We start from the raw sequence: 24,480 nt of genomic DNA on the forward strand, positions 1-24,480 counted from the left end.
GGGGGGCTGCAGCAGGTTTGTGTTGGAGTCAGTGCTCTATGTCCTCTGCTTGGATTTTTGCCCTCTGGCTCAGATGCTGCATTTATGTATCAGTGGACTATGACATAAGTTCATTTTGACGGTGGTGGCGAAGGGTGATATTCCAGGATTTATGAATTTCTATGGGGTCTGACAAATGAAGCTTTATAGACCAAATTTATATTTATAACACAAAGGAACAGAGCCAGATACTGCCTGCGGAGACCAAAAATATGGTGCACAGCCACTGTTTATGTCCCTGTACCTGTCAGTGTTTAACAAATAAGAAATGGAAACAAAAACGTTGGAGGGAGCCCGAAGGTAATAGGTTGCAAATGAACTCAGACAAGAAGTAGCTTCTTGTTTCTCTGCAAGAGAGGAGCGTAAAGCTAGCTTTTGCTGTTAGCTGCACCTAAATGTATGTGTTTGTCAGAATAGCTATCAGTTTCAAACTTCATCTCCTCTGTGACATCTGCTGTTTCTGGAAATTCAAGCTGAAACAGGAAAAATGATGTGTGCTTGCCTTTCATCTCTGACTGTGAATGTGGTGGTGAATTAGGATTTCCAGATCCTGTGTCATATGGTCAGAAATACTATTCTCATGCTGCAAAGAGGGAAACTGAGGCACAGAAGACAAGTACTTGCATTAGGCTCATGGAGTGAGCTTGGATGAGAAATGCTGATTTCTTGTCCACTCTTCTCTGATCTCAGTGTTTCTCAGAGTTACGAGAACTTGAGAAGAAATGAAGTTCTGTGAACACAGATTTGCAATTTGGTGTTTTCAAGGACTCTAACTACATAAAACTGATTTACTATGGGAGAAAAAGCCTTAAATATCCCTGTAGAGAGGACATAATGTGAATGATTTTGTATTTATTCATTGCATTTCACTGAGTGGATGAAATCTCTCCCAACCGTAATTGAATTATATTTGGATGTGCTATCTAGTATGGTGGTGTTAAAAGCAGGTGCAGAAAGGGGATTTTTTGGAGAGGGGAGAAAAAAGCTTACTGTAGCAGTAAATGATTCTTCCTGCTGTAACAATCCTAATCAGATTAATTATGATTAATTTATCTGTCTGGTTTTATTTATAAAAGCAACATTTCTAAAGAGTTTTGCTTAAAACCTTCGAGACTTTTCGTAATATGTTTGACTTCTTTCACATGGTGCACTGTATAAATCTGTGTCTGGTTGGGCTTTTAGGGAGAATTATATTGCCTTGAGCATTTAGACCTAGCCATTATTTCTCCATCTCCTCTTACACCTTTTTTTGTCAGTAAATCCATCTCCTGTCACCTTTCCTATGTTGCCCATCTGTAGGTGGCCCAGCCACCCTTGTGCTAATGTCTTCCAACAAGTTTATTGTCTTCTTGCAGCTCCTTTTTTCTTTTTGTCTCTCTCTTTTTTTTTTTTTTGACAGTTGTACCATATCTTCCCTTTGGCAGCAGCCTAGTGCTGCTCCTGACCTTCTGGTAGGACCAAAACCGCCCGTCTTTGTAACATCCTTGCCCCATCTCACACATGGCTTTTTTTCCTCTGAAACAATCCTTCTGTAATTTTCCACTTGTGTGCCTCACCAAAACTCAGATCTTTTCTCACTTGCATATGCCACTTACTTTTCCTGTCTCTCTCTCTCTCTCTCTTTTTTTCTTAAATGCTTCTTTCTCTTACTGTTTTCCATTTCTGAAAAGCTGTTTGGATTTTCGCAAAACCAAACTGTATGACATTGCATATGTGCTTGCCCATATGTATCTGCTTATTGCAGAAGTGGCAGAACAGTATCGATCAAATGAGGTAATTTTCCATCAGATTCATCCCTCTGTTTTCTTTTCATATTTATTCACTGCTCAGAAGTGAACCTCCTTGGAAAGCCTCAATCAAAATATTAAGGTGGTTTTGAGTTTTTACAAGCCTGAAAAACCAGAAGGTTTCCTTGTGCTGCGTGGGTGCTCTGACCATCGCTCTCCCCCTCCATCAGTTGAACCGGAAGGTTTGGTGTCGTGGAGCAGCAGCCACATGTGCTGATAGAGGCTTCTGCAGAGTCTCTTCCTCATCACTTGCAAGTCGCATGCAACTCCTGTTTTCCCTTTCATTTTTATTCAGCTTTTCTTTCAATGCTTGGCTCCACAGTGCCACGACCCTCTGTTGTTTCTGAGGTATATCCTCTGGGTTTGATCTAGCTGGGATTCAACAGCGTCTTCATTAATGAATTTTCCATCTTTCATGAAAGGGTAAAGAGCACAAGAAGGCACAGAGTGGACACAGCTGTGCCTGTGGGCAAGTATTTGCTTTTGAAAGAGATTTAATGATCCACAGTGTTTCTTGGTAGGCACTGAAGAAAAAGATGCCCCCACGGGGACAGTTCTGTGGGTGGACACATGTAGTATTTCCCATTTTTTTCCTTTGTAGTATTTTCCACTTTTTCCTTTGCCATCACTTTGCTGGTGCAGCGGTGTTCCCAGCTCAGGATGCATACTCAAGCTTTTGCATCGAGGCCGGGTTTCACGGCAGTGGTGTTTCAAATCAAAAGGCCACATGGCATCAGAACACATCTGACTGGCTGTCGGAAACCAAGTCCCTTCCCTGAAGTTACGCATAACCTTTTTCTTTTCACTTTTTAGTGGGAAAAAGCAGGTTTATTTCCAAGATCATCTTTGTTTCGTTCCTATATGGTCCCCTCTTTAAGCCCTGGCAACTCGTTGTGTTGGCAGTGAGGTGTTAAGACCAAGCCTGGACTTCCTCCCCTCCTGCTTTCGGTGTCCTCTCAGCTTGGTGGCACGCAGAAGTCCTGGTGCACAGGGCAAAGTGTCCCTGCCCAGCAGCCTGTGTCACTGCTTTTGTGTCATCCTTTACCAAAACAGAGAGGTGATGTTTTTAACAAGGTAACAACACTCTATTTTAAGCCGCTTCTAAAAATAAATTCCCACACAAGCTGGCATTGTGGCAGCAGTGTTTTATAGTTTAATTGAGGTTGTTTTCTTAGGATGATTCATAGAAAGAAGATGAGCTTTACTAGTTTTACCCTGGGGTGAGGCGACGTTGGCGAGTGGTACATGAAGAAGTCTGCACGGCTGCGAGGACTTTTCCGATTAGCTCTATAGTTGTTGGCTTTTCCCCTAGAGCCAAAGTGTCACGTCGAACATTGGACAAGCTGTTCGTTGTAGGTGTCTGGTAGCTAATATAACGCGTCATGTGTGTGCAGAGCATCCTACAGTGCTTTGGAGGGCTGATGCCATTGTCACACTGAATGACAAATAATGGCCACGGGAGGTAATAAGGAAAGAGATGGTTTCTCTGGGAAATAAGGTAGAGATTTAATATTTGTCCCATGCTCAGAGCTGCAGGGAAGAAGTGCAAGAGCCAGAGATATTGGGTGAGGTGGAGGAAAGCATTGCAGAAATATCTAGAGAGCAGATGACTCTGCCCTCCCACACTGTCATCAAATATCTCAACATCTTGGGTGGGAGCAGCTTCCTCGCTGTAGCTCCCAGCACGTGGGACAGGTTCGTTCTCTTTGTAACATTAAGAAGAATGACTCTTCTCTGTCGAGCTACGTCGTGGCTTCTCCTTGCCCAGCCAACCACGTGAACACCTCAACAAAGAAAGCTTTTTGCCTCTTGCCCAAGGCAAAGATGTGTCATCTCCTGGGGTTAGTGCTCCCTTACGGATGATTTAGAGATGAGTGTGTGGCAGGATCTCAAGTCTGTTGTGTTGAAGTCAAGTGTCTCTGAAACCCCAAGTTATCTCAAGTCCATGGTCTCCAGTTTATCAGCTTTGGGAGAGCAATACAAATAATGCCCATGCTGAAGGCAATGTCATGATCTGCTCTTCCTGTGGATTCGCAGGAGAGCAGCAGCAGGCTCGTCTGTGTCTGGTCCTGATCCAGTGTCAGCAGGTCTCGTGGGCGACCCAATGGCCATGGGATTGGGACCATAGGTCTGGGGGCTCTGAGGATAAAAGGTAAAGTGCTACTTCCTATAGGGAATTCCTGTACACGTGCTGTGGTGATCTGGGATTATGGAAGGTGTAAGATTGCCATTATTCCACTCAAAAACTTGCTCTTGTGCTGCCAGCAATGCATCTGGCACTAACAAGGGATCTCTCTCTGGGCTCCCTGGCTGAAGCCAGATTGTGCTCGTCTCCTTCTGCTCACAAGAACCAGCCAGTGTGTCCTGTGCTTGCTGGTGCACCTCCGCAAAGGGAAATGCAACTTGAAGGAGGCCTGTTTGTACCTGAGGACCCCAGTCATGGCTCAGGGTCACATTGCACCAAACTTGTACTAGTATCCCTGTGTGCCACGCGTGGCCAAAAGGTCCCGGCTGCATGAGATGGGCTTGTCTCTCTGCTAAACAAAAAAAAAAGCAGGTCACAGAAATCCAAAACTGTGGATCATGTAGGTAAACCCACAACTGAGCCAGCTCTCCTTGAGGTCAAAGCCCTTGGGGTGTCAGAGGAGTGGGTACTAGTGTGTGAACTTCCAGCTCCTCTCTTTCTCGTATCAACTCACCATTCAGAGCCTGACAGTACCTCCCGGCTTCTTGCCACCACACAAAGCTCTAGGAAGCGTTAATCTGCAGTACGTTGCACCAAAGTAGGTGGCGATCCTCTCGCCCTCCTGGAAGAAGTGATAAAGCTACATCACATCATTCAAAGGAAAGATCGTCACATGGAAAGCGGTAGGAAAATACCATTGCTTGCATACAGCGTGGTTCTTTAGAATGGAAAGAGAAAAGCTTATCATGATAAAAGGAGGCAAAACAGGACGTCTGGGCTCAGCTCTGATATCTGCTGGTCATGCAACACTTCTCCAGGATCCTGTGTTTTCAGTTGTAGTGCTGGAATGATAATTTCTATTTCTGTGAGGTTGTCCAGGATTTGCTGGTGTTGCCCTTGGGACCCTGGGACAGGAGAAGCTGCTCAACATGTCCATCAAGCTTTGAACAGGCAGTTGGGATAGGAACAGAGGGCTGAATTGGGTCTAATTCTGTTCTTATTTACTGTGCATTTCAGGAATGGCTGCCTCAAAGGCAGCAGTCTCCCCAGTGCAAAAAAACAGTTAAAGCAAATCAGAATTGTTATCAAGGCAAAAGCATGCAAAGTGGGACATCAGATGAGGCTGAGCAGAGGAACAGTATTTTCATGTACAAGCATGAGGCTTTTTAACCTGGTGTTTCCTTCGTTTGTCGTCATTAAGAAAATGACAATGGGAGCAAAAATGAAACACCCAGGGAAAATAAAACAAACCAAAACAACTCCAGCCCTCCCCTCAAAACAGCAACCCTTCAATTGTTGATTAGATCTGCCCAATGCTACAGTGCAGCCCTTTCAGGTCAGTTTGTCCCATGCCTTACCAGGCAAGGAGATCATCTGCAGAGCACTAATGCTGATGAGTAGGCAAGATGATAAAATCAGTGAAGAAGAGGAAAGAGCCTGATCTCACCTGCACACGATGAAATTAGGGGTTTTGATTAGCTCCTTGGGATGTGGGGGATGTCAATGGCAAGGTTTGTCCTCTGGTGTTGCTTTGTTTGGGGGTTTAAGCAGTGCTGGGACCGGGGAAGTCCCACTGCTGCCGCCAAAGAGTTAATCACAACATAATCGTCTCATTCTCTTTCGGAGAGGAGTTCTCCGTGGCAGCCCACAGGGCCGTTGGGTAAGACGCGTGATTGTGTGTTCTGGCAACCGCTTTGCAATGTGAAATAAACACCCTTCCGTATAATAGCCTTCATTGAGCATTGTGCCTGGGAACTCATCGTGACACATGGCAGCCCAGGGCTGGGGAAGCTTCCTCCTTTTGCAGCTCAGCAAAATATTTACACAGTGTCTTCTAGTAAACTGGTTCCTCCGTGCTATGGGGCGAAGCGGCTCCGGAGCTGGTCTCAGAGCCTGACCCTGCTCCGAGTCCCTCCTAAAACAACGAGCGCAGCTCGGCTCTGCTCAATCTGTCAGCTAGGTGGAACAGCTACCGAACGTGCTTCCCTGTTAGGATTACTTTATGAATTGCTGTAATAGCCCTGCAGATTTATCGTTGCTGTAAGTAACTGGAACATTCAAAACAACAGCCCTTAGACCCAACCCTTAAGCCATGCACTGGGGAGCTGGGAGGGAACTGCAGGGGCTGATGGCTGCAGCGTGTTCAATTTGGAGTCTCGGGTACTCTGCGCTCTGCAATTATTAAGCCCTGCAGTTGCTTGATTGCAGTATTTAAGAATAACATTTTTAAAACCTTGGTGCTAGAGAAAAAATAATGAGGATTTTGCTGCTGGCGGAGAGCAAGCTGTTGGTATTGGAATGCCAGCTAGTTTGCAAAGAATAGAAATCTCTTTTTCCCTTTGACCTCCAATACCATAAGGTCTCAATGGCCAGAGAAAATTATTATGGTTTCTGGCTCCTGACCGTTGCTGCTCATCAAAAGCTGTTCCACAGTGTCACAGTCAGCCTCTGCAGACCACAAAACCAGTTACAGCTAGAAAGTTTGTGTTCGATGTATAGAAGGCTGATTGAAAAGAAGCATGTTTCCAAGAATTCTCTATGTTTTGGTTTGCGTAAGGTCTAAAATTTAAAATATGTTTCTCTTACCCCAAATAGATATCAAATAGTAATTGTAGGTGGGGAATTACAACATACACAGCTGGTTTTAGCTGGCCTGCAAAAATCTGTTCTTGGCCTTGTGATAGTCAGGGTATTTCTCACCGAAGAGCAAAACCAGCAGAAAAAAATCTATTTAATCGATGCGGTCTTTGGGCAATGAAGCTAGACAAAGTAAGACTAGAAAAAAGGAACAGAATCTTAGCAGAGAAGTAATCGGTCACTGGAACATCTTAACTGAGAACAGCTTCATCTACAATCATTGGTAGTCTTTAGACCAAGACTGTTTTTGCTTTTTTGTAAGAGATATTGAAGCTCAAAGAAAAATAATAAATTTGATGCAGAAATGTCAGAGAGATTCTCTGGCTTGTGTTAAGCAGGAGTTTAGACTTAATAATTTTTCTTGCTGTCTTCTGGTATTAATATTTGGGGATCTCTGAATACCATGCGAGATCATGGCATCACATTTTGAAAATCGACCTTTTTTTAATCTTTCTGGAAATGCTTGTTCCAAAAACATTAAGGGCCTTGACTGTGATACAATAATTTCCCTAAAATTCTATGTTTTCTCTATCTAGTTATGAATGTCCCTCTTTCTTGGATGGCTTTTTAAAAAATATTTTTGTTTCTCTCCCCTGGAACCCTCTTCTTAAACTTCGGGTTTGGTTGTAACAATAACTGTTTACTGCTCCTTCCTACAGCAAAAGTATCTTCCAAACTGACTTTCAGGAAGGGAAAAAAAAAAAAAAAAGCATGCTTCTCTCTTGTCATGTCAGCAGCGCAGTCAGATTGCTACTTGTCTGCCCAAGCATCCTCTCCCAGTAACGAAAGCAGGGCCATATTTACGGCTGTCCTCCCCCACGGTCTTGATGCTCATGAATGAACAACAACAAAAAAAAAACCCAGAGGAAAATTTTGCAAGGCAGAGAACCAAGGTCGTAACTTCGGATTCCTCAGAAGAGGGCTCCTACCCAGATAGCAAATGAATTGCTTGGGCTCCTTCATCTTTGGACCCTGTTGGTTTCAGGTGAGCAGGTCTGGTGGGCGGCGGGGCTCCATCAAGCCTGACGGGTGATTCAGCACCTTCCACCCCAGCTTGGGGTAGGCCGTTGGGTTTACACCATTCTTGCAGCACCACCTTCTGGCCCACACCCCTGCACGTTGGACCAGCACCGTCTTGGGCGACGTGCGCATCGAGGTCCTCTTTGATAGCTGCCACCTGGAAGCAGAGGAGCAAACCCCCTGGGTGGCTTGTGGCCAACGAGGAGGTGCCGGGGGAAATCTAAGCAAGCCTTTCTGCAGGGTTTCCGAGCCCTTGGGGTGCTGGTACCACATCCTGCCGCGCGGCACGCCCCGCGTGCCCGGAGCTGCCGCTGCAGGCGAAAGGAAGCTCGCGGTGAGGAGGTCCCGTCTCACACAGTGGTCTGCTGAGCACAGAAAGCAGCTGATGAGAGGAGAAGGTCTAGTAGCTACCTGCCTGTTTCTATCATGCTGTGGGGGACATTTTTTTTTCCCCTGCTGCTCCTCATTTTCCCACCCCAGCGGCGTGAGAGCCGCTCGTTTCTTTCAACGAGTCGCTCTTGCAAAAGTTGTCGCGTTATCGACCTGCAGCGGGGCTGTTGTGGCTGCAGGCTTGGCTGGGTGTTTCCGACAGTGTCACTCAGTCTATTTAAAGATGTGAACTCTTCCTTCAGACCCGGCCTCGCTGTTCGTTACGTTAACAGGAGATCTCCTTAATGAGATGTGACTGCAGCCGTCTGTGCAGGGCAAGCAGAAACCTCATCCAACACCTTCTTTTGAACCTGTCCCCCACTGCTTTATACTTGTACTGACATAACTGTCCTGTTCAGCTGCCGAGCAGACAAAAGACTCTGCTATCTGCTGCCTAAAGCCAGTTGCAGCGTCTGCAGAGACAGCAGCCATAAAACAGACCTACACCAGCAACCTAAGGTCTGCTTCGTTCCTGTCAAGGCCTGTAGCTATTCTTTGCTGCCTGCTAATGCTCAGGCATAAAGCAGGAATGCTGGCCTTTTAATAGTGTTGTGTGTTCTTTTTTTTTTCCAAGAAAAAAAAAAAACACCTTTCCTAAAGAGGCTGGAGGCAATTTCAGACTTGCCTGGTCTGTGTTTGGCGCTTCGAGGGGAAGGCAGAGACAGAAGTCTCGTTGCAACGCTTGGTGCTTCTGTACGGGATAGTTTTAATTGGTGGTCATCTGTCCATGGGCCTAGCAAAACCAACTTGCTGTGAATACTCGAAGCTGTCTTTATGTACAGGTGGAGGCAGCTGTGGCTAGCTTTCAGGGGCCCTTGAAACCCGGAGTTGCTGATCAGAGATTTGGTGCTGGGCTTTGTAGGTGAAATTTTGCAAGATACTGTTGCTGCTCTTGGCAATACCAGGAGAGCCCATCACAAGCCCAGGTGTTAGGATTACAGCATCTGGGGTGTTAGTCCCAGCACCAGCTCCTCTTGGTATTTCTCATGTGGACATGGCACAGCAGGGAGGACAGAGGAAAACTGCCTGAAGATCCATTTTCCAGCAGTCATGGTCTTTGCTTCTAAGCCTTTTTTTTTTTTTTTTTTTTTAAGCAGCAACTTGATCTGAAGTTTAGATGTGTAGCTCATCGTGATCTTTGACCAGAGAATTTCTTGCTTACATTAAAATAATGAGGACTTTTTGTGATCTCTTAGCAGCTTAATTGGTAAGAGATTTCATCTTAGGTAAGTTTTTTTTTTTTAGGATTTCTTCTTCCTGAAGCTTGACATTGCAGAAGGCTTTTTGGATTAATAGCTGAGGAACTCTGGTAATTCCTGGATCTACAGTCTCTGCAGGTTTAAGATCAGTTGTCTTAATTTCTTATAAAAAGGTAACCTGCTGGAAAAAAACAACGACAACAACAACAACAAAAAAACAGGTTGGAATTGTTAATAAAATACCTTGCACATTTTTTGCTTGCCAAAGACATTTCAATTCCTTTAAAAGTATCATCAAATAAACATTTTGAGGCCTAAGTAGTTTCTGCTGAGCCCTGTGCTAAGCAGAAGGAATGTAATCTCAGATTTCCTGGATGACTGTGCACGTGGATGTAGTTACCTTCTTTGTTAGAGATGTTGGAGCAAGCTTTGAAAATATTTATTTGTCTTGAAACTTATAATATTTGACCTTTGTTTCATTTCTTTAATGCCATTCCAGCTCCAAGCCCTGATAAGCTCAGCTGAAAAGTGCTAAAAGATATTTTAAAGGTGTCTATGGCCACCAGTGTGAGCTCATTTCTAATTAAACAGAAGCCACACTTTATTTCATTAGAAGCATAGTAATAAACGTACACCTAATTGGCTGATTCTTAATTCATTAGCTATTGAAAGCAAATTCTGTAAAGTCTGTCAGGATTAGAAAGTGGAGCTTTGTGTCACTGAAGGGGTCTCATTCTCCTGATCTGCATGAAGATGTCATTTTGCTTACGGCTCTGGTATGTTAGGATAATTGATCTGGTGATATGGCAGGATATACAGTTTCTATAGAAATGGTGCTGGAAAACTAGACTGTGCAGAACATCCCTTTCCCTTTGATTTGGGGTAAGTCATGAAACTTTCCAGCTGCTTTCCACAAAAATGGTGACTCTCGCTGCCACCTCTCAACCCACCGGTTCCACCTGCAGCTGCCTTCATCAGACAGATTTCAGTGGCCAGTTAAATACTAATAAAATTCACAAAAAATGAGTTTCTGCTCCTGAATACTGAGGTGTACTTGGAGAAAACACACAGGCATTTATAATTAACTGCTTTACAGAGATAAGCAGGTGGATGCAGCAAACACAAATCTCATGCATTAGCCCTTCCTTCAGCATGTTCAGGTGGCCCAAAACGAGTAGCGTCAAATCCATTCCTCTTAATGTAAAAAGCAAAAATTTTTGCCTGTCTGCTTGGGAGTAGGGTGAGGTTGGACGTCTGCTGGAGAGGCTTTTCCTGCTCACGCTTCCCTCCGGGTCCACACAGCGCACACAGTGGCTGGAGGAGATGCTGTGGTGGGCTTGTATGGCACCGTGCCCCATGGCTGCCTCCTGCAGTGTGCTCCTGGAGCGTTGTCTTAAACCTCTGCAGGGACAGAGATGAGGAAAATGTAGGGAAGTGCTGTCGTTTGAAGCAGCCTGAGGGCTCAGGGCACGGAAACAGTGAGTTAGCCAGGCATTTTGGTCAGTTTTTCTAACACTGCAATCGATCCTCTTGAACCCATGACACAATTCTATGTTAAAAATTGGCTTTTAAAGCTAGGAATACCCATTATATAACACAAGTAGAAGTCTCCAGGTCTTCATTTTGCTTAAGGATCGTTGATTGTCCCGTGGCATCGCTGTACGCTCAGTCGATTTGTCCCACCAAGGCAGAGAGTAGCTTCTCTTCCAAACCCACCTCAGACCTCTGGTCAAGCCCAGCAGTCCTTCGGGAGCTGAGGATGCAGGGCAGATACTGGGTCTAGCTGCAGCCCTGGCTCGGAGTTGTGGGGCAGATGGGGAATTTTTGATTGATATTTTATTCTGATAAGATCTGAAAGAATGGAGACTCTGTGGAGTGGAGGAGATCCTGTCTGGGGTGGTGGAAATGTGGAAAATCTGCCTCTGGGTGTTTTCTCATTCCCACAGTGAGTGTTGGTGCTGGAGGCTCCTGAGGAACAGGTTTACAAGGCAAAAACAGGGATAGGTGGACACAGTGCCACTGGGGTCCCTGTGTAAATATTTGCATCCATCTACAAGACGTATCTGTTAATAGGAGGCCAATCACCTGGAAATTAACCCAAACCCATTCTGGTTCTCGTTAAATGCTGCTTCGTTTCACTTGTATAAGGTGTATTTCTGTTTGTGCATACAAGGGAGTTTTGTGGAGCTTGTGATGACAAGGAAGCAAACACTGTCCAGACTTGATTCTTTTCTTCCTACAAAGCTAACAGCATTCCCTCCAAACTCAGTCATGTTTTTTTCTTTCTTTCCTGTTAAACAAATGTATATCTTGATTCAAAATTATTTCTGCTTTTTGTGACTTGGCTTGGCCTTTGCTGTCAGTGTGAGAGCTCCAGAACGTGACATTTCCCCCTGAACCTCCATGCCGTTGGTGTGAAGAACACCAGGGTCTTCCAGCGGTGACGTGTCTTCGCACCCCCGCGCTCACGGCAAGTAATTTGGAATGGCTAAAGCATATATAGAAGTGTGTGCAGGGCAGCTGCAGTCTATATGTTGTTATTTTCAAGCGAGGTTTGAGCATGTAGCTGGGGAGGAGGAGTTGCACGAGCAGCACCAGCTATTGCTGCTCGATCTTCGTGCGCTGGGAGATCTGCTTCCATCTTCTGAGCTGCCAACCCAGGGCATCTCAGCAGCTCCACGCTGTCTGAGAAAATGTTTATCTCGAGAAAAGGCTGATTAATTAAACTGACTCTTCCACCAATTCCCCTGTCACCTAACGAAAACAGTGAAGTCTTTATCAAGGCAGGTTTTCAAGATGAGGGTGGCATTAGGGACAGGCAGGCACTTGCTCTGTGTATGTTACAGGGATTTTTAGTTTTTTTCACCATTTCTGTTTTGCAACAAAATATAAATGAATTTCAGTGTATGTTCCTAAAGAGTGAAGACTGCTTCTGTAAATAGGAGGTTGCCAGCCTGGTGATAGGATCTGAAGCTCTGTTTTTGCCTGTAGGGAATGAAAGGACCATTTTCTTCTTTTCATTGGGGATAGGAAGAACCCCATTGTCTTTGGTCCTGAATCAGTGGGAGAAGTTTCCTCGTTCAATTATTTCCACTGAAATTCCAGGCTTTTTTTTTTTTTTTTCCCAACTGCCACTTAAACAGAAATCTTTCAGTATCTCTGCTTTGTGCTTGGTTAAATAATGTACAGACTGGCATAATACAGCATGGTGTATTGATGCTGTGTCCAGAAAGTAACATGCTACTTTGGAAGGGCCCTCTCCTGATTTTATTTCTCTTGCCCAGGGGCTATGTACAGAGGCAGTAAATCTTCCATCTGCATCCTGCTTTTGCATCATCCTTACTCAGAGAATTAATAATGCATTTGGATTTCTGTAGTATCTCCTATCCTTGCTGCATATCAAATCACTTAGGAAGTTGGTTAGCTCGGTGCATCGCTTCCAGTGCTGGAATATTGCGGATGGAGAGCAGGCAGCTGGGCACGCAGCAACCTTGCACAGCATTGCAGGGCAGCAATGAAAGGCAAACTGGCCGGCTGTGGGAATTGCAGGCTGTGGTTGCTCAGAAGGGCTTATGGGATCTTTAATGATCGGTCCTTAGATTTCAATCACAAGATTTCATCAACCTCCAGCCTGGGGCCACAGGCGGGCAGGGCAGCCTGGACGTGCTCCGCCTGGGTTTCCCCGCAGGCTTCCTAGCAAGGGTACCAACTTCTTCCAGCCCTGCTGAAGCCAGTGAGACCTGGTGAAGTCTGAAGCGATGCAAATGTTTCACGGCAGCAGGGAATGCCCGCCTGGCGTGCTGTGCTCTGGGGACGTGAGGGGAAAACAGGAGCTCACTTTCTGCTGGGTGGAGGAGAGCGCTGCTTTCCGCCAGGTCTGAGTCTTGGCAAACTGCAGACCGAGTAGCTTGTCCTGGGTAGCATGGAGGCGGCCTTCTGGATGGCATGAGGAACATGTCAGCTCAGATGGAGCTCCTACGAGAGTTACGAAAGTGATAGGAGGACCCTGCAGCATACGAATGAAATCCTTTGGCTCTGCCTGGCACTCTGCGTGCACAGGGTTGTAACTCAACCTTTTTGCTGGAGGCAGCAGCATACAACCTTGGCTGGGGCCAAGCATCCAGGGGACCTGGCCGACTGCTGGCCACTTCCCATCACCGGGGCACGGGGTGGCATCGCTGCCTGGTGTCACGGGCTCAGTGCAGACGGGGGGACCTGGCCTGAGAGCTCCAGAGCACACAAAGCCAGCTTCCACCTCTCCAAGCCACTGCCTGGGGACACCCAGTTCCCTTGGGACCACAGGGTACAGGTCAGTTTTCTTGCCCAGAGAGCTGTCAGGCTGCTGTGCTGAAGTACCCGGGGGGGTAGGGGATGAGATAGGTTTGTTCTCTTTTGCACTGTTTTACTGTTTGGGGTGGTTTCTTTATTTTGGCAGTGAGGGTTGGAATTAAGGACGGAGAGGTCCCTTCCCACAAGCCTTGATATCGCAGTTAATTGGGTAGAAGTGGCTGCTTTCTGCTCTCCTCGTGTATGATGAAATTTTCAGGACTTTCCCTGCACTCCCCAGACCCACGCCCTGCTCCCCTCCCTCCCATGGGCTGATGGCTTAGCACAGGAGGGCTGTGGGACCAAGCCAGCAACGAGCTGCTCAGCATTGGTCCTGGGTCAGCACAATGTTCCTAAAGCCAAAGCAATGGCAATCTTCACGGCAGTGGTACCTGATCAGCCTGATCCCTCTCTTCTTTGCATGGGGCAAAAAAAAAAAAAAAAATCAAGCTGAGAGTGCAATGCTTCTCATTTTTTTATTTTTTAATTTTTTTACTTTTTTTTTTTTGGTGGAAACTTTCTGCTGAGCATGTGTTAGTTTTGCTGAAGCTGTAGGGGAATGCTGTGGTGAGCAGAGCAGTTGGTCATCTCTGTGAGGAGCTCTGGAGATGGTGGCCTGCATGCTTTTGGCTTATTTCAACATTGTGCATGTCGAATGTGATACTCCAGATTTTCCTGGCTGCCTTTCAAACGCCTCTCACCTTTACCAGTGACTGACACTTAAACTCTGGAAGGATGCAGGCTTTTGCGTGTTCCAAGAGTTTCCTAAAACGCTGTAAATTTGCTTTGTTTTCTCAGAGAGGGAAATGACAGAAACTTAGAGATATTTAATGATTTTATGTGTAAACCGGAAAACACTAAAAGGAGAAAAAAAAAAAAACACTCCACAAAACAAACAATTGTATATGAGCTAGCCAAAACAAAGTCTGAACATCACAGCTGGGCTGTTAGCATTGTATTGCAGAAAGGAACCTGCCACCCGTGGGTGAATTATAGCAGAGGTCCCCCCGTGCCACCCAGAAGGGATGGGAGCTGCTGCATCTGCCAGCTGCAGAGCTCGGCTTGGGCAGGGGCTGCTCCTGCTTGCAGCTCAGTCGTTGCTGCTTCGCTGCCCGTGCCTTGGCCAGAAGCAGTCAGAGCACCTTCAAATGCAAACAGCAACCCATGCAATCATGTCCATCTGCCCGCAGGGCCCTGGAAGTGCATGCACAGTGAGGGCGAGGATGGGTGGATGGCTGGATCCCCAGGCACACCACCCCGTTGTCTGCAGTTGTTAGATCTGGGTTTGTTTTTGCAACCACCGAGCTGCTCGCCTTGCAGGCAGGAGGCTGGGGCACAGAGCATCTACACGGCGCTTTTTGCAGCCTGGTCTTGCTATTCCATGAACATGCAGCTGGAAGGAGTATACTCAGTTTTTCAGACCTGATAGGTGTCCAAGGGGTGATAAATTCAGACTCCTGTTTAATCTTGCACAACTAAATTCACTAGGGAAAAACGCAAAATAGGTCAGTGGCAAAAAGGGCATCGGTTTGGGTGTGTGTATGTGGCAGCACTGAAAGAACAGTGAAACCTCCGCAGTTGTTGCTGATTTTGTCAATTAAAGCAATGACTTGCTTGAGCTGTGCGCTGTTGCCTAGTTTGAGGTATATGTAGATGCACACAGAGGTGCAAATGTATTCAGGAGCGGATGTTTCGCTGGCTCGTTTTGCATAGTCAGCTATGCCTGTGCGAAGAGAGGGAGCCTTACTGTGGGCTTGGCATAGTGTAATTCGGCACAGGGATAAGCAATAATGCAACTCACAGCCACCAGCAACCTCCCCTCCCAGTGAGAGATGCCATTTGCATAGAGACTTTTTTTTTTGGTAACATTTCTTTCCCTTGCTTGTGTATTCAAAGCAAACTTGGAAGCATTTTGTGATGTCAGCTTGAAAGATGACTTTGTCATTTTAGCGAGGTTGTACAATAATCTTGAAGGCTGTTTTAATTTTATTTTGCTGAAGTTTTATTGCATTTTGCTTAATTGCTTCTGTTTTATTGTTAATGAGACAAAAAAACAGTTTGTGTAATAGCTTGCAGAGTAAAATTATCAAGGAGCAGAGATGAAATCTGAATGCTAAAAGTTTCTTTTTATTATTTGCATCATCTTTAAACTCCTCCTTTGGTTTTGTTTGGCCCTACAAACCTGCTGTGCCCTGGAGGTAGCACCACTGACCCATCTGTGTCCTGCAAGGACATCCTTAGGGCAAACTGGACCGTGGCTGCAGGATGGCACGTGGCCCCGCTCTCTCTTGGTCAAGGCAGCGCCTTGCTGCTCCATCACCCCTGCAGTCCTTCATTTCTGGTTGCTTCTGCAATCAGCCACAAGTAGCCCACCCTCATAGTTTTGCCAAGATTCCTCATTTTCCCTGTTGTGGAATGGCTTCAACTCCTGCAGTAACCAACTGTCAGAAAACCAAAGGCTGAGTTAAACGATACAGCTAACAAGCCCATGACACTTGTTGCTTTTTTTTTTTCCTTTTTTTTTTTTTTCTCTTCTTTAATGAAGCCTGAGGGGAACGCTACTCTCAGGAAGCCCATGATCTGCAAAATAAACTGGAAAGGAAATTAGTTATATTAATTTAGCTGGTGAGCATCATGCAAGAAGCTGGGACATGCAGGCTTCTGGCTGGTGTTACCCCTGCTGTGGAGAGCTGTGCAAGGCTAAACAGTTTATTACTAGCTCCAATCTGAAAAGAGCACATTTGCAACCTTTTCGCAGAGTTTTCGCTGCAGAGCTTTCTCTGTATCTTTATGAAGCAGAATTGTATATGAGTTACATAGTCTGGCATGGGGTCTAAACCATGGGTGGCAAAAATCTGTGCATTTAAAACACTGGGGAATATTCTGCAAGGAATAGGAATTAGTCTTATTATTACACACAGTCATGACTTCCTTGCTGCTGCTGCCTCTTTTGTGTCACTCTGTACTGTAAGCCTCTGTTTTACATAGTGATTAACTGACCAGCTAATTTACATAGCTGCAGGCTTGCCTGCTGGGTAGTCCATTACTTCATTAATTGTTCTCTCGAAATCAATGAGAGAAGAGGTGCTGATTCCAGTCCTTTATGCACTGCACTGCCCAGATGTGTGAGCAGCAGCCAGGACTCCCTTTGTGTCATTGCAGCGTAAAATGAAATATAAAAACTGTTGGGACGAGCTTGTTTCAATTTTAGTAGTTGATATGGGGTCCATTTTTTATTTTTTATTTTTTGCACTGACTGCTAAAATCACTGCTATGTTACTGCAATATTAATTTTGGTTCTCAAATGCAGATGATGCACTCTGCCTCCAGTGTGCATTTGCATAGGACTTTACAAGATGTGTGCAGTGAGCCCAGTCTCCTACGCATGCAAAACGGCAACTTTGTGACCTGGGCTGTAAATGGGCTCCATCTGCCTCGCTGCAGGTCTGCAAACCAACCTGGCTGCAAGGGTGCAGTGGGTCTGTCTGGGCCCCCTCTGTCCTGGGGGCTGCTCGCAGGTCTTTGCAGGCTGGAGCCCCATGCTATGGGTCACCATTGGGTCCAGTGGCTGGAGGCTGGTCCTGTTCTCGGTTTCTTAACCTTTTGGCAGCCTGACCTCCACTAGTGTTCATCTGTCTTTGTTCAATTTCCCGTAGTGCACTTCCTTCTGCCCCTTCCCATCCCTTGAGCCCACCAGGCAGTGCGAGGAATCGGTTCCTCGGGGCAGGGGGAGCCGGGCAGTGACCAGCTGCAGATACAAAACTTCACCCTCCAGTTCTGGACCAGCAGAGGCTACTGCTTACACCAGTAAATAGACAAAGCCAGGGTCAATATTCTGACCTCAAGGACCAGTGGCATGGGAAGACCTTGCTGCATGTGGGTGTCTAGGCTTTGTGAGCACGCTCTGCAGAAGTGCAAGATCCATCTTGAAGCTACGTTTTGCTTCTCACATGCTGAAATAATCTGGGAAAAGCAATGTATCTAGGTTTTGCTTTCTCTCTCCATTATCCACTGGTCAGTTGGCTTTTGCACAAAGCAAATGGAGAAGTGAGCAGGCAGCGTGCAGCAACTCTTGTGCTCAACAAGACCGTTCAGATATGGATATGTGCATCCATGAGAGAAAGGCAAGGCAGTCTGAGGTGAGGTTCATCGATAAGTCGGGGGGAGGGTCAAGGGAAACCGTTTTCAGCTGATCTCTACAAAGCTTGCTGGCCAGGAGACCAGGGGCTGTGGTATTGACTAAAGCCTTGTTCCCCAGTGATTCACCCTGCAATTATGAGATTGAGCAGAAATCGTAAACTCCATCTGAACTGTAGTTGTCCTTTTCTTTTTTTCCACTCCTGTGGTTTGAAACTATGTAGAAACGTTTTGGAAGGTTTCTCAATACATGAGTTTAACCATAAGTCTCAGCAGGGGGAACGTATTATCGGAGAAAGGCAATTACTGCTTTAGCTGTATGCAAGACACATTACCTTGGAAAGAATCACCATCTTGCCAATAGCTGGCTTCCCACTCTTGGTTTGGCAGGTTTGGAGCATTCAGTTCACATGAATTTTGAAAGAATCATTACACAGAAGTAGTTTCAAAATATTAGTTCACTAATGACTTTTTTGCACCAATGACTGAGTGAGAAGTGAAAGCAGGAGAGATTTTTACAATCCTCGGGAGGAGACGTGACGGTGATGCACATAATCCCACTTCACCGTCACCAGCATTGAATGGCTCTTGAGGGTCATCTTAAAAATTGCAAAAGAACTGGGTTTTCCTGAGTTTTGTATGCAAGAAGACAGGATTAGCTGCATTACGAATGAAAAAAAAAAAACACCCTTCTGGAGTATGAGTGGTGTATTGGCATTACTTTCCTGTCTGCAGAAACCCAACTTCAAATCCCGGTTGTTCTTAATGATGGAAATGACATTACTGAAATCTCCTGCTCCCAAGCGTGTGTTTGTCTATGGTGCAACGGAGCAGCCTTGAGCTGGTCCAGACAGCACACGAGGCTATGTGCAAGTGCTAGGTCTGCCTTAAAACTGTACCGAAGGCTGGTGCTGGATGGGGCAGAGCTGAGTGCTGGCATTTAAGGTAGGGCAAAAACTGTCTTGTCTTCTGCATTTTGTGAGTGTGACCAGGAGAAAGGGAGCTCTCAGCTGGTGTTTCCCATACCTGGGTTTGTGGAGAAGGAAGCCCCTCTCCATGGCCATCTTCAGGTGGTGGTTCTCACCAGGCTGCATGGGGCTTGCTGCTTTTATTTCTTCTCATTTCAGTGGTGCTGTTTCTTGGAATATTTAGCTCTAAAAATATGCAGATTTTGCAATAATTACTAATGTTTTTCTGGGAAAAAAAAAAAGCTGTTTTAAGTTATGAAAATAAATTAACCATTTGTACATGCCTTGCTGGCAAAATGGGGTAATTTGCAGTGCAGGTGCCGGTGCCCTTGGCTGCCTGGCTTGGTGAGAAGGGGAATTGCTGAAAGCACGTGGATTATAAGCGAAAGTGAACCAACACGGCATTTGATCCTTGACTTGTTAACGAGCAGAGAAAGTCTTCTGGATGTCTTCCCGTCTGTTTCTAGTTATCTGGATAGTTTATCTCCGTGGGTCTCTCCCTTCCCATAGTATCCGAGAGCCTCGCGGACATGAATGGATGACTCACAACACATCTGTGAAATGGGGAAGTATCCCTGTTTTAGAAGCGCGGACTAATGCAGGCCTCCGATGATATGACTTGCCTAGTTTCGCACAGGAAACGTGCAACTGAAGTGGGAATTGAACCCGAATCACGTGCGTTGAGCACTGGATTGCCTTCTCCCCTCAGCAAGTCCAAAGCAGCTCGGCAGATGCTGTGCCTGTGAAACCAGTTTAAAAACCAGGCACATGGTTCTACCAGAATCCTGTTGGTGGCTGGTTGAGGCTGTAGCTTTAATACATAAAGCTGCTGCTGGGGCAAGGCTGGGTAAGAATGAGGTGGCAAACCCAGAAATCATCCAGCGGCAGGGTTAAAGGGGAGGGGGCTGAGGACGGAGACCAGGCCCCTGAGCAACGTTCCCACTTCATGTGGACACCCTCGTTTTATCCCCAAGGAGCACAAAGGGAGCAGTCAGTGTTGCTCTGAGCAGCAGAGGATGTATGGATGTGTTTTTTCTTTCTGTCACTATTTCTATGGGCTGCATACCTGCTTGGAGGAGCCTCAGCTCCTCGCTGCAGCAGGCACTAGAGCAGCGTCCTCCTTTCTGCAGCAAAAGCAGATGTTGGAGATGGGAGAGAAGCGTCACGTGCTCCAGCCCTCTGAGGAGGAGGAGAGGCAGATTAAAGATCCCCAGAGCTTCTCGCTCCCTTCAGCCTGGAAACTGCTCTCATCGTTGGCACGATGCCATTGCTGGCAGTGGTTTGGGGAATTTCTTTCCCGTTAAGACATCAGGGGGTGTCCTGAGGACTCTGTCCACAGCAGGCACTGTGGACATACACAAGCTGTATGTCCATGAGATTGGCAGGGGACGTTAGGAGCTTCTGCAGGGCCCACCAGCATTAACCCATTAACTGCTGTCCGTGTCTTTCTGCAGCAGCACCTATGTGTGTCTGCCCTACTTTGCTTGCTTCTGAGTGAGCCTGTCCCCTCTTTCTTCTTGTAGTGTGTCAGCTGCTTGTGGCAGCATTTCTTTTCTGTGATCTGTGGCCCCAAGTGCACCATTGGGACTCACAGCTGGATGAACTGTGGCTTGTGGATGTAGCTGATTGCTGGATGCAAACAGCTCATCTGTCCTGGTTATAAGCGAGCAATATCTGTGTGACTTTGCTGTCTCGGTGCGTGGAGTTCAGCACTGAGTCTGTCCAACTTGTGGCTCTTCAACCATAAAGCACATCTCTGAGCGCTTGTCTGAAGGTGGGAGCAGGACCCAAGGCTTGTTCTTCTCTCCACCGTCACACAGAGCTGTGGGGTGAAGGTCCCATTTGTTTCTCCTCTGTCTTTGACTCATGACTGCCGTGCTCTAAAGAAGAAATATTCCATGTGGGTGATGGGGCTAACTTGGGACATGGGACTTGGGCTCCAAGTCCCTAAGGGGCAAGAGAATTGACTCTTACATGTTATCACCGTATGGCTGAGTGCTTCTTGGTGGTTCGGGGGGCACCTCTCCTCTGGTGGATGCTGTGTTCATAACACGGCATGGGAGCACCAGCTGATTTCAGATACCAATGCTATTTAAGTGGTTTGAGTTGTGGTCTGAGACATGGTTGGATTTGAGGATGCAAAGCCCCAGAGAGGTGGAATTTCTGCCCTCTCCCAGCCAAGTGAGTGCTCATTGCGCCATGGTTTGTGGTGGCTGCAGGGTTCACGTGGAGTTTATGACACTACATCAAACTGGTTTCCACTTTGGACCTGAGATCTGGGAGGAGACAGGGATGTGTTCAGGCACTGCAGTGCCATCCATCCACTGCTTCACTCTTCCTGAACATACACCTTCTGGGAGTCGGGATGGTAAAACTAGAATGCAAAACTGAGTGGTGAAAAGTGACCCTTTTCTCATGGTTGTGGCTGGGCATGCTCCTCAAGGGAGAGGAGGCTGCTTGCCTAAGTGTTTTGTTTCCAAACTTATCCTCATCTAGATGTTTGCATGACCCCATCTGCCTGGATCGTATGGGCACTTTCAGAAGGCCAGGGGTTCCGCAACGTGGAGAAGAGGGCTGGTAAGGTGGCATGTCATAGCCAGGATGGGAACTTAGGCTTCCCTCTGTGACATTACAGAGCTGGTGCTGGCATGAGGAGGGGGCAGCAGGGCCTGGGTAGGAGTGCAGCAGCAGTGCCACATTTTCAGGGCAAGGAAGAGGATGGGACTGTGAATAGCAGCCCCACATAGAGACGTGAATAGCATGGTCAGGTCTGTGGTAGCGGGAAGCCAGAGGTATAAGGAAGGCACAATCCAGAGATGGACATAGCATCATAAAAAGGCAAGACAGCAGCAAGCTGGGGCTGAAGGCAGGTTGGAGGATGTGCCAGGAGTGAAGCTCATTTAAAACTTTGGGAATGTTTGACCTAGGGGAACACAAACCATAAAGGGTGTGCTGCAGCAGCCAGTTGTGGACGGAGATGCTGTCTCTGAACATAAAGCCCCCTGAAGCTTTTATAAATTTGTGGCTAAGCTTAAGAGATCTTAAACTGCTTATGAAAATCTTAACCGGGGTTTCCGTGCAGAGTTGTGTTCTGGAATTGCTTTAGTAACCCAAATTTGTTACTACCCATTGTTTCTTCAGCATTTCAGAACTGCTTTGACTATGTAGATGAGGAAGAGTTCGGTTTAGTTTTGTCTGTCCCCCCACTACTACTGTGCAAGCTGAGCCGGGGTGGCAGGTCGGAGCCCTTGTGCTGCAGAGCAGGTTGTGTAGTGCTGCTGAACCCAGGATTTGGTGACATCGACTTGGAGGAACCACACGTTCTTCCATGGAATTGAAATGCATGTCTGTGAAGGAAAAGTCCTTTTCCTTGCATGTAAAGTGTACTCAGAGCGTGGTCTGTACTCAGACCATGAGCACATGGTCTGCAGGAGGAGTACCCCGCAGCGATGTGCTTTCTGCCGGTGTGCACCTCACCTTCCTCTGGGGTGAACTTGCTGAAGGTGAGCGCAGTCACCGAGGGCTTCTCCAGCTGTTGGGGCTGAGTTTGTGTACTGTTTCGGTTACCAAGCAATCCTCCCCATCAGGGCACCTGATGTAAGTCCCGTGTGCTCACTGCTGAGATGGCATTTTAATATACGAGCATTGTGATTCCAACGTGCTGTTTCTTTTACAGACTGAATTAAATCGTGGGCAAACGAGAGAGAGACATCATCAGAATTACAGGCTATTAAGTCCACTGTAAGTAATCTCTGTTTTTTTCCCTAGTGAATTATCCTGGATGTGTGCACTGCCCTTTGCAGTGGACTCAGCCTGGAAACGCAAGTTGTTTAGCTGTTTGGCTGGTTTCCTTTGCTCTTTGCTTGGTATATAAGAGAAACTTTTGCCTGGCAAGTCCTGCCAATGCTGCAGCAGCATTTTATAGTATTGAGAATAGTTACAAGAAGTAATGACAGGAGATCTGCTAGTGCTGCCCACTGTTTGCATTGTGAATCTCTCTCTGTTGTAAATCACTGAAAATCTAAGGTAGCATCTGCCCAACATCCAAAGCTGCAGCTGAGATGTCGTCGTGAAGACCATGATCTCCAGGTAGCAGACTGCCCCACTGCCCTCTGCCTTGCCCATAACCTTATCTGCTTTTATAAGGCATTACCTTGCAGAGTTCTGTAAGAACTGAGGAACTCCATGAGCTACTGAAAAAAGGGGATTTGGTTTCCCTCAGCTGTGTCTCTCCAGAGTGATTAATCTATAGTAAAAAATGGGTAAATGCTAAATGTAGCTTTTTTTTTTTTCCACAGACACGACATCTTAGTGGTTACCAGTAAGAAGGGAGCTGTACTGTTCCCTTGTCAGAGCAGAAATAGGACCTTGTATTTTGCTTAGTCCACTCATTTTCACAAGACTTGTAACATTCTAAATATACTTAACGTACGTCAGATATGGTAATTGTTGTTTAAATTTGGAAATGGGCCAAATGACTTAAAAGTTATCACAGAGAGAATGACCAGGCAGATTTTCCAGTAGTACAGCAGCTATTCTGACATAAGCCTGGCATCCTTAAAAACAGGCTAAAATTCAATGTATAGAAGAAGACGTTGCCTGTTATGGTTGGAATGTAACAGAAAGGCAGGGTTTCTGTTGGAAGAGCTTCCCACTAAGCGCATTGGATCTCAATCTGGCTGAGACAGGACCAAACAACAGAGAAAATCCTTCCATCTGCTTGAGTACTGCAAACAGCAGAGTTTTGCCACCAAAAGGGTTTTAAGGAACCACTGTAATGAAACGTTTCAGTGTGCTGGAAACAAGAGGCAAGCAACATAAAGCCAAGCACTGCAGTTTTCCACTTCTCATTTGGAAGGAATGCATTCTGGAGGCCAGCCACAACATAGATGAAGGATTCCTTCAAATGTCTTGTCAGTGACGTTCCCACCTGGAGCTCAGGTGTCAGGTGCAGCCTGCAGCATTTCTCTTCCAGCTTCTGGGGGTTCCAACCCCAAATCCATCGGCAGAGAGCTTGTTTGGTGTGTGTAGATGTGGTGATAGTCCCAGGACATGGGGTCTGTGTACGGCTTGACACCGGTTGACTCTTCCTCAAACCCCTTAGGAGAACTTCAGGATTTGTTTAGGATTTGGAGAGAGAGTGTGCCCGGACATCTTTACAGGAATTAATTTCAGCCTTGATAAAGTAGCTCAAAATACCAACAAGACTGTCTAAAATAGCATTTCTAAACATTTTATCTCAAGCTTTAGGGTGAAACTCTGATCCAATTCAAACTAGAAGGAATTTTGTCACTGATTTGCTTCATCAGGGTGCCAGTCTTTGTTTCTGTCAATTGCAAACGAAACGGGCATTTCTGTTCATGTTCGCTCCATTGCACTTCAAGTAAAACCTTAAGAAATGGTGTTTGAATGAAATAATAGCTGGAATCCCCCATTTTAGTGCCTGTACTTTGGATTTGGCCAGAGATGTGCAAAGTTAGCAGCTGGAAACCATGTGCCATAAAATCCATGTGACTTGGTTCTTAAGGATTTGTTGACGTTGTGCCAATGCATGCACTGCCTTGCTGTGCATTAGCTGCTGTTGTACTGATCTACAGAGAAGGCAGTGCAGAACACGAGCTAAATGAAAGTCAGCACCGATAAGCAAAAATAGTGGAAGCATAACACATGACAGAGAGAAGAGACTACTCAGGTCATGAGGAGGCGGAGATGAAAGTAAAAGCAAAAGATGTGCCTTTTCTGAGAAAAAATGG

The 24,480-nt window shown here is 46.2% G+C and overlaps 1 protein-coding gene across 11 annotated transcripts in view; it reads left to right on the forward strand.

Moving 5' to 3' along the window:
- Nucleotides 1–24,480, forward strand: part of HIVEP3 (HIVEP zinc finger 3) — a 254,857-nt gene that overhangs the window by 163,564 nt on the left and 66,813 nt on the right. For 10 of the 11 annotated variants that reach the window (XR_007709111.1, XM_050715102.1, XM_035565061.2 and 7 more), the window contains one exon: nucleotides 22,404–22,468. The gene's annotated coding sequence lies outside the window, so the exon portion shown is untranslated. Of the gene's footprint in view, nucleotides 1–9,418; nucleotides 9,518–22,403; nucleotides 22,469–24,480 lie in introns of those variants that run through there. The other variant, XM_050715105.1, reaches the window with a different exon arrangement.

Source organism: Cygnus atratus, chromosome 23 (genome assembly GCF_013377495.2).
Source record: "Cygnus atratus isolate AKBS03 ecotype Queensland, Australia chromosome 23, CAtr_DNAZoo_HiC_assembly, whole genome shotgun sequence".
Lineage (NCBI taxonomy): Eukaryota > Metazoa > Chordata > Aves > Anseriformes > Anatidae > Cygnus > Cygnus atratus.